Raw genomic sequence first — 9,920 nt, 5'->3', positions numbered from 1 at the left:
GCAGCAGACAGATGGGTTCACAAAAGGCCATCAGAACTGTGGGTATTCCTCAGAGCAAAAAGAGAAAAACAAACAGAAAAAGAAAAAAGAGGGAAAAAAAAACCAGAGAAATCCCAGCTATCCTGACTTTAAGCCCTTTATCCTAGTCATGCCATCATTTATGTTAGGTTTTTTAAAAAAAGGTAGCCGAGTAAGAACAGCACCATGCACATGGTATTCAGGTAAGGGATAGGCTTATTCAGTAGACCTGCTGGGTCCAGGCAAGGTTGGCACTCCACGTGGCTGAGAAAGGCCTAGGAAAGAGAGAGCTGGGAAAGAGAGAGGAAAGAAAGAGAGGAAAGAGAGAGAAGAGAGAGCTAGAAAAGAGCAGTGAGAGAGCAGAGAGCTAGAAAAAAGCTGCGAGAGAACAGAGAGCTAGAAAAGAGCAGCAAGAGAGCAGAGAGAGAGCAGAGAGAGCAAGAAAAGAACAGTGAGAGAGCTAGAAAAGAGCAGAGAGAGCTAGAAAAGAGCAGCGAGAGAGTGCCTCTGGGCATGGGCTAGGCCTTATCTAGGGTATGGGCAGAGAAAGGTGTGGCCACATCAAATTCAGATGTGACCTCAGGAGATGCAGATGTGACTTCTTCCATTTGTCCCAGTTACCTAGCTAATGCAGGTACTGGGTGTAGACTTTGCTGCAAGGAGGGTTGAGTCTGCTTGTCATCCTGGAGCGGACCTTACAAGGACCATACACCATCACTACCTTCTTAAGTTTACCAATATCATCAACAGCAGCAACTTCATATCTGGCTGATTGAGATATACCATTCATAGGGGGTGGTCGAATTACAGGATAAGAAAAAAAATAGACATTTCTTCATCAAACTCACGGTCTGAGCCCTCTGTTTTGTGAGGGAGTGATGCTGTAAAAATTGCATCGGCCATTCATCTGCTGAGGGGCATCTGGGTTGGTGCCATATCTTAGCTATGGTAAATAAGGTTGCAATAAACATAGTTGTGCTGGTAGCTTACACAATGGAATTCTATGCCTCCATCAGAAAGAATGACATTGCCCCATTTGTTAGGAAATGGAAAAACTTGGAAAAAATTATATTAAGTGAAGTAAGCCAGGCCCAAAGGAACATAGGTCCCATGGTTTCCCTTATTTGCAATATCTAGTATATGTGTGAGTCAAGCAGAAAAGGTCAGATAATGTGATGTTAAGAGAATGAACCCTTAGATATGTATTTTAATGTTTTTTTTTTCTTTCATGCGTGTGTTTCTAACGCATTTATAAGATTACTTCCTTGTTGCTTTGTATGTCCCTCCCCCACAGTATAACCCCTGCTTTCACTATATTTGATGTCAGTATAACTTGTGGAGGAGATGGGGAAAAACAAATCGTTTAAGGATACAGGTGGACCTGTAGCAACAATGAGAAGTACAAGTTGTCATGTCCAAAACGAGCTTTACAACGTCGGTGCGGGGGAATGGGGGGGGGGAGGGGAAGGATTGGGATTGGGATTGGGATTGGGATTGGGAGGGGGGAAGCTGGGAAGGGATGTGAAGGGTAAACAAAGGAGGCTGCAATGCTTGGTAAGAAATGTATGCATTATCCTGCCCATGTAATTGTAACCCCTCTGTACAGTATGTTCACAAATAAAATTAAATTAAATTAAAAAAAAATTGCATCCGCCAGTGAAGGAGCCAAAGGCTGCTTTACTTTCACTTTCTCTGGTTCTCCTTTCACTCTGCTAATTTCCAACTCCATATGTTGTAATTTTGATAAAATCAATTCCATTTGCTCAGAAATTTTATTTACACTTTCAGTTTGTTCCTTTTCAGTCTTTTTTACCTCTTGGTTTTTCTCTATTAATTACAATGCATCCTTATCTATTGCATCCTTAACCTCAGAGTCCAATTGTAAATCTACAATAGAAGGGGTGGCCTCTTTCTTTAAGTCTGCTATTAATCTTTCCTCATTCAAAGCTTTAAAAAGGGTATGTAAAATAGCCCAAATGGACCAAAATCTAATAGGAATTTTTTCCCCTTCTCGAATAGTTCTTTCTACGTTATTCTTTACTCGTTTCCAATTATAAACATCTAATGTTCCTTCATTAAGGAACATTAGATCCTTGTTCATCAAGGATTCCATTCCCTAACTACATTAATACACATTTCTATGTCAGAAGAAGAAATATTTAGACCATAAGCAATGTTTAAGCATATGTAAGTACGGAGTAGATTTAACTTGTCCCATCACCCTGTAATTAAAAGTACTTACCTGAATATCCTTTCCTGAATTCAACAATGAAGGGTCCCTGTTTGGGTGCCAGTTGTATCATCTAGTGCCTTGGGGTCCTTGGGTAAGGGTAAAGAAATCACCAGGACACTGGGGATGCAGAGTGCATACAGCAATTGCCACTGCATACTATGCTTTATTGTTAGTGGGTATTTAAAGACAAGCAAGCATGATCTTTACCAAGATTTGGTCAGAAGACATTGACACAAAAATGACAACAGATACATTTTTACTTGACCTATGAGACAATGCCTTGGTATATTATTATTTTTTGGGGGGTCCGATCGTGGGGCTTTAACTCTGGGCCTGGGCGCTGTCCCTCAGCTCTTCAACTCAAGGCTAGAGCTCTACCACTTGAGCTACATCACCACTTCCGGCTTTTTTCTTTTTGCTTATGTGGTGCTGAGGAATCGAACCCAGGGCCTCATGCATGCAAGGCAAGCGCTCTACCACTGAGCCACCTTCCCAGCCCTGTCTTGGTATATTATTATCTAAACTATTTTAGAGCAAGCTCACACCACTTCTCCAATCTCAGGAAAATGCTTGACCAGCTGTTCATCTATGATTAAGCAAGCAGAAGAGCTACTTCCTCAGCTCCCAGGAGTCTGTGACATGTGTTTTGAGATAGGGAGAGAGATCATTTTCCCTCTCTAGCCGGGCATACCAAGAGCTTTCCTAATACTCAAACACAGTCCTCAGATAATCCTGAGGCCAGAGCCTGCATAATTCTGCCCCTTCAACATAGACCCTGAGTCTTCCCAGGCTTTGAACTGTAATCTTACAATCTTATCATCCTGATTATCTATGATAGCTAAAAAAGTATAAATATAAATAATATTTCCAAGAATACCAGCGGAAGAAAAATGATGCAACCCAGTTTATAGTGGCGTTCTTTTCAGATCATGGAGGGTATCACATTAGCAGAGGTGCAGTGTATTTTCACAATGGAGATAAGCTATTTTGATGTGAATTAAGGGAATTTTGAGGTGCATCCTACAAGTTGGAAACTGGTGGGCGAGGATGACTTTATGGCATAAATCTTGTGATTGATGGTCATGAAACAATAGCTTAATCTGACAAACAACTGCTTACTCTTAAAGAATTAATTATAACATGCTTCATAGTTTTATCCTAGATCAGAATGTGGCTCTTTTTCTGTTCACTTATCAGTCTGTAACACCCCATTTGAAAATGCATCTATTGCAGAATTACCTAACATGCAAACAGGTATATTTTGAATCTCTCAGGTATGGAATGTTCAGAATTTGAAAATGAGTAGTTATTAGTCATAGGAATTTTGAAGAACACATACATTCTGTCCTCTTAATAACTTATTTACTTTTAAAAGTTATGGGTTTCCAAAGAAATAAACTGTTTTCTGTTTTAGTATAAGAAAATACTAAATTTATTCTATTTTCAAAATATTGGCAAGTATATTGTGAAAAAAATGTCTAGTTGGATATCATTCAAGTTGATGACCCTCTGATAAAGAAGAGGTAATTAATTCAAATTACATGCCAAATAATACTGATTTTTAAAAAGTTACTACATAAAGAATAATAGTTACTATACCAAAACAGTGAAATTTTATTTCATCAACTTACTTTTTAAATTTAATTTTAATGTGAAAGTGATGTGCACTGGGGTTACAGCCATTGTAAGGTACTGAATACATAACTTTTCAAATTTGTTTTCCCCTCTCTCATTTTTCTCACAGTTTTCCCTTCATCCCAATACCCCTCAGACATTGTAATGTATATTTCCAACTTATTGTCTTGTGAGAATTGCTATTGCATTGGTTTGCTCTTTTTCCTTTGCCACACCATTTTTTTTGTTCCTGTTCCCTTCCCTAATTAAGGTAAATGTATACAAAATACACAGGGTACCAAAATCAAACACAGCAGAGGATAAACCATAGGGGAAATTCCTAAAGAAAATAGAAATCACATATTACATCAAAAACAACACCGTAAATAAATATTTCTCTTTCCATATCTTGGAGTTCCTTTTGCTCAGCATCAGCATATATGGTCATATATGCGCAAAACAAAGGCACTGGAAAATAGTAGTTTCATGGATACTATATCATGAAAACAACATGTTAACTCTTTTTGATGGTAAAGGCGGGATTATGATTGGTGAATTCACGATTCTGATAAAGGAATTTCAAAAGAGCTTTAAAATTTGTGACAGGTAAATTTTAATTGTTCAAACTTTTTAACAACTTAGCCTATTAAGAAAATTTAAAATTGTCTGGGAAAATATGCTTTCATGCAAAGAAATCCGTGGAGACTTAGCTGAGAGGGAGCAATGTGGGTGAATATGGCTCATTTTCACAGTAAACAAACAATCCTCACAAACCTTGCTGTAAATCCTGTAGGTTCCCTTGAGAATTGTCCTTACCCAGAAAAAATACTCTCACTGTGTGAAACAAGGTTGCAATGGAATTTAAATTCAAAGTTCTTTTAAAAAAAGACATCAAAATTTGTGAATTGACATTTAATTACCAAACAGTAATTCTCTGAAAAAGAAAGGAAAATGTAATACAAAATCACTTGACTTTATTAAAAGTATGAGAAAAGAGTAGTGAAGAAATGTGAGAGAAACCATAGAGGACTGTATTCTCTCCAGTGGTGTAATGGGTTCTTGACCTTGTTTCTTCTATTCTATCTTCACAAGCCATAAAGTGTAGCTCAGGACTGGAGTAACCAGTTAAGACAAAGAATACTCAAAGAATGGGGGCTGGGAATGTGGCTCAGTGGTAGAGCGCTTGCCTTGCATGCCTGAGGCCCTGGGTTCGATTCCTCAACATCACATAAGCAAAAAGAAAAAGCCAGAAGTGGAGCTGTGGCTCAAGTGGTAGAGCCCTAGCCTTGAACTGAAGAGCTGAGGGACAGCGCCCAGGCCCAGAGTTCAGGCCCCACGACCGGGCCCCCCCCCCAAAAAAAAGAATACTCACAGAAGAAAAGATTTGCAGTAGATGTAGGTGATTTATAACCTTTGACAATCTATTTAAATCTGTTCAAAATTCTCCCCTACCCCAAACTGCCTTCTTTGAACAGTTTGTTTGCTTTTCCCATGACTGCCCTTCATTAACTGCTTAAAATTTTGTGAGCTCATATACATACTCTCTAGGGATTGCTGTTTGGATGTGATTTTTGTGTGTTTTTGTTTGTAGTTGTGTATTTAACTGAATTTCAAAAGGTTGTGCAATTGTGTTACAATTAAATATGTCCACCTAATTGTCCAATGCTCCTGGATCAGAGTCACTCCTTCTATCATTCTCAACCAACCCTTTCTCCAAGATTTATTTCAGATTTAGGACTTCCTTTATTACATGTGTACATTGAGTATTCTAGCTGTACTTGCCCCTTGTTCCATTTTTCATTCATTTTATGTCTTTACTACTATTCCTTTCTGGTTTCAGCTTCCTGATAGTCATTCTGTTAAACTGTCTGTTAATACTTTGAAAGGTTTATGTACATTCCATGGAGTTTCAATCCCACATATACTTGTAATGATGTCAGCTTATATTTCCATAATTCATTCATCTGCAATAACAATTTGCAAGACTGGAGACATGAAGCATCTAGACATGATTTTATTCTCATCTTTTTGGAAGATTAATCTTTAGTCAACAAGAAAGTTTAAAAATCACTTAGAATTTATAGCTAACTACCAGTTTTTATAAATGGCTTTGTACAATGTTGTGTGATTATTTTATTTTACATGGGATGATATTTTCTACTACCTATAAGTTTTGGAAAAAGAAGAAAACTAAAATTTACTACTGTTGAGGAATATGATAGAAATAGAAGACAGATTTTATGTTTGTCACATCTCTGATCAGTACCCATATTCAAGACTTAAAGTCATATTTCTTACTATGTTAGACAGATAGGGAAAATACATGATAAGGCAACACATGATAAGGCAACTATTAGTGACTTTTTCAAATGTACCTTCTTATGTGATGAAATTTACTTTATTAGCTAATATTTGGGTTCGAATTATGGGAGGCTGATCTATTTAACACATTTCTTTAAGGCACCTACTGAACAACGCAAATGGTGGGAGATACTATTTCTACACTTTAATGAATGGATGAACTTATTTGGCAGTAGTGCTGGGTAAATAAATCAACTCTATTGTAACTTGATTCCTACACTTGAAAAACTTAATGTCACTATCATCTACTTGTCAAGTGTTATTTTGGTGAATATGATTTTAAAAAGTTTATTTGAAAAGGAATATACTTTCAAGAGATTAAATATAGGATATCATTGGTTTGAGAATGACAACATTTTTAGACTACAGAACCAAGTTTTACTGAAGTACCAGTGTTTTGAAGTACTAAGGGTCTTCTCAATTAATGTTTTTCGAAATTATATTTGAACTCTAAGTCAAGTTTTCCTAGCCTTGGTAGAACAATTATGGATCTACCATTCCAGGAATTATTTTTTGGCCTACTTATGCTGGACTGAAATCTTGCATTCATCATTAGGAGAGGGGTATTCAAAATAATCTTGTGACATTTGTGATTTTGTTTACTCATATGTGCTGGTCATCTGTAAATTGAAAGTTTGAACTACAGTACTTTCTCTCATATTTTGTGATCTCATCTTTCATTCTAAGTTGCCTTACATTTCACAAATGCTTACTGCAAATTCCTGCAAGGAATTGGGGCACTGAAATATTATAGGAAATGAGAAATTGAGATGGGTCTTCAATTATTTTCTCTTAGCATGTTGCATAGGCCAAGGTGAGAAGTCTTGCCCATGTTATCTGATGATGCAGGTAACTGGGACCTGATATCCTCGGACCCATGGGTACTACAGAAGAATAATAGCTTTTAGGCATCATATCAGCAAAATTTGGGTATAATCAGTAAGAATGCTTCAGAAATATGGGAAAAAATCACTTTGGGACTAGTGAGTTAACACAATAAACACATCTGCAGTGTAAAATCTCTTCTTGATTAGAGGAAAACATACTTTTTTTTTAACTATGTGAATTCAGAAGACCAAGAACACTTAGAAGGTATCACAAGTTTATACTGAAGACATTGCATTGTGACTTTTTATATTCTAATATGTATTCTAACCTAATTATTTATGTTGCAGTCTGTTTATGGGAATAATTTTCAATTTATTTGTCAAATTATAAATTAATTCTAGTAAGATTCACTGTGTGAAATTTAAGATCAGTACATATAAATATAAAATATATAAGTATATATAATATAAGAAATTGATATGCATTGTTCCGTTGTGTTTAGGGTATCAAAGGCAACTCTGTTTTAAAGTATTATTCCATTATCTCTACCTCAGTTTTTGATAGAGTTAGACCTAAAACTTTACCATTTGTAAATTTACAGCCTGGAGGCAAGAGGAAACACTTTGATTAAAACATTACCAATTTAAGGCCTAATATCGAGGAGAAACATATGGACTTCTCCAGGAGCTATGGAAATATTTGGGGATAGAAAGTCACTAGTGTATGTTCCTGCCTGGTTGGATGGTAGACAGGCCAGGATATTAGGTAAACACAAATATGGACATTTTTTTCACCTTCTTGGCCTTAGCTACTTTTGAAATGATAGATATAATAAACAATTATATTTTGATAAAATACCTTCTATTCTGAACAATTAGGTCTGAAGTGTTCATCTCTCCACGAATCCTTGTAACTAAGATTAGTTTTGTTCCAGTAAAACAATCTATGCTGTCAGGGTAAGATATTCTGGTTGGTCTGTTCCTACATGGAAGAAGGGTAAAGGGTTAGAAAGACATTTGTACCACTGAGACCACATTTAGGAAATTTTAAGCTGCAGAAGTTTAGAAGAAGCACTTAAGCAAGGCTTACTTTGAATTCATTAGCTCCACAAAGCTAACTCAGTTGATAAATAAGTACTTGAAAAGCCATTACCTTTGGACTTAGCTATAAAGGCTTCAAAATATGATCAAATTTAAAATGAAAACGACAAAATAATCATTGACAAAAAATTTCAAATGTGAGCAATCGACCAAACAATACACAGAAATTTAGAGAAATAAGATCAATAGCATTTTTAGTAACAATAAGGGTTCCTTGTTAGAAATAGGCAACCAAGGATATATGCCTGTATAAAGATTGCATCATTAACTACTTAAATTAAGAGGATACTCCATGCTTCAGCAGCAGGTCTACACAAATGACAACAATACAGAGATTAACATGGCAATTGCACAATGATGGTATGAAAATTTGTGAAGTATTCCATATTTTTCATTCTTCAAATGCAAGAAATGAAAAACTGTTATTAAAAAGTAGATTACAAAAATACAAGTGTAACAAAACCTGTAATTCATAGAATTAAAGGTTAGTTTGACATCAGTGTATTAAATCTTCACCTTCGAAAGGTCCTTACATAGCATAACATTTACAATACTTGAAATTAGATAACATTATCTTTTTATCTCAAAGAAATAAAATAATATAAGGACCTAGGTAAAAAGGAATCTTAAACCTTTTCTACATGGAATGTAATCTGAAAGGAAACATTTATTAATGAACCTATATATTATAAAACAATGTAGACTTCCAAGTATTATATCTAGAAGACAATGAAATAGATTATGGACTTTATACAATCATAGATATTTTTTTCAGACAAGCACCAGGAATATCTTTAATTTCTATACTATTCAACAGATAAGATAAAATTAAAAAAATCACAAACTCTGCAGAAATCATTATAGATGCATACAAACAACTCTTGAATACATTTTGACATCAAAGTCAGGCAATTCACGTGGAAGAATACCATGGAATCCATAAATTTTTAAATTAAGATATTGCTGTTGTTTTGTATTATGAAAATATTTTGTAGGGCCACAAAGGATGGACTGGCACTTTTGAAATTTAAGAAACTTAACCAAACCATTACTACATAGGAGAACAATTTGTACAGCCTTCCACAACTTCAAAGAGGTAGTGATACATACTTATCCTTTTGGCAATATTAGATGAGGTTTCTTCCAAGTTGTTTTTCAGACCCGGTTTGATATCATGGTTCAACAGAAGGAGATACAGCATATCTTTGCTATTTCTATCCCCAGCAACAATATTCAAGGGGGTAAAGAGGCCTTTAGTTTGGGGATTGGTATCTGCATCATGATGAAGTATGAAAGAATCCATTCTGGTATTATTCCACATATATGCACTGTGCAGGGGTGCCAAGCCATTCAGAATTCTTGCATGAATATCTGCCTTGAGCTACCAACTCATGGACAATGTCTAAATGTCCACTCTAGGCTTCCCGATGAAGAGGGGTGTATTTACCTTATTTGTAGTATACATATGAATGGCCTTTTTGGAAAGTAGTCTCGGCACTGTAGTAAGCTGATTAATTTCGGCATCCGAAAGAAGAAACTTGCATGGATTCTTCTCCATTATTTTCTTACAATTGATACCTTCCTCACGTTTTCATCTTGTTCCTTGTCTTCATCAGAATTGCCTAACCAGAGAATTTGAGTACCAGTGGGAATGAGGTATCCATGTATTTCCCCAATAGTTCACGTTGGTTGAAATGGTCAGAAAAATCCGGTGAATTTTCTGCATATGTTTTTTCACCATGATTTATTTTCTCTTTTTCCATTTT

General features: G+C 35.9%; 1 pseudogene; it reads left to right on the top strand.

Moving 5' to 3' along the window:
• Positions 1 to 8,446: 8,446 nt before the first annotated feature.
• On the top strand, positions 8,447 to 8,546 carry LOC122119515 (annotated as a pseudogene).
• The last annotated feature ends 1,374 nt before the right edge of the window (positions 8,547 to 9,920 follow it).

The sequence above is a fragment of the Dipodomys spectabilis genome, unplaced genomic scaffold, assembly GCF_019054845.1.
Source record: "Dipodomys spectabilis isolate Male_0828 unplaced genomic scaffold, ASM1905484v1 ptg000171l, whole genome shotgun sequence".
Lineage (NCBI taxonomy): Eukaryota > Metazoa > Chordata > Mammalia > Rodentia > Heteromyidae > Dipodomys > Dipodomys spectabilis.
Note: the sequence above shows the minus strand (reverse complement) of the source record. Positions and strands in the feature narration are given on the sequence as shown.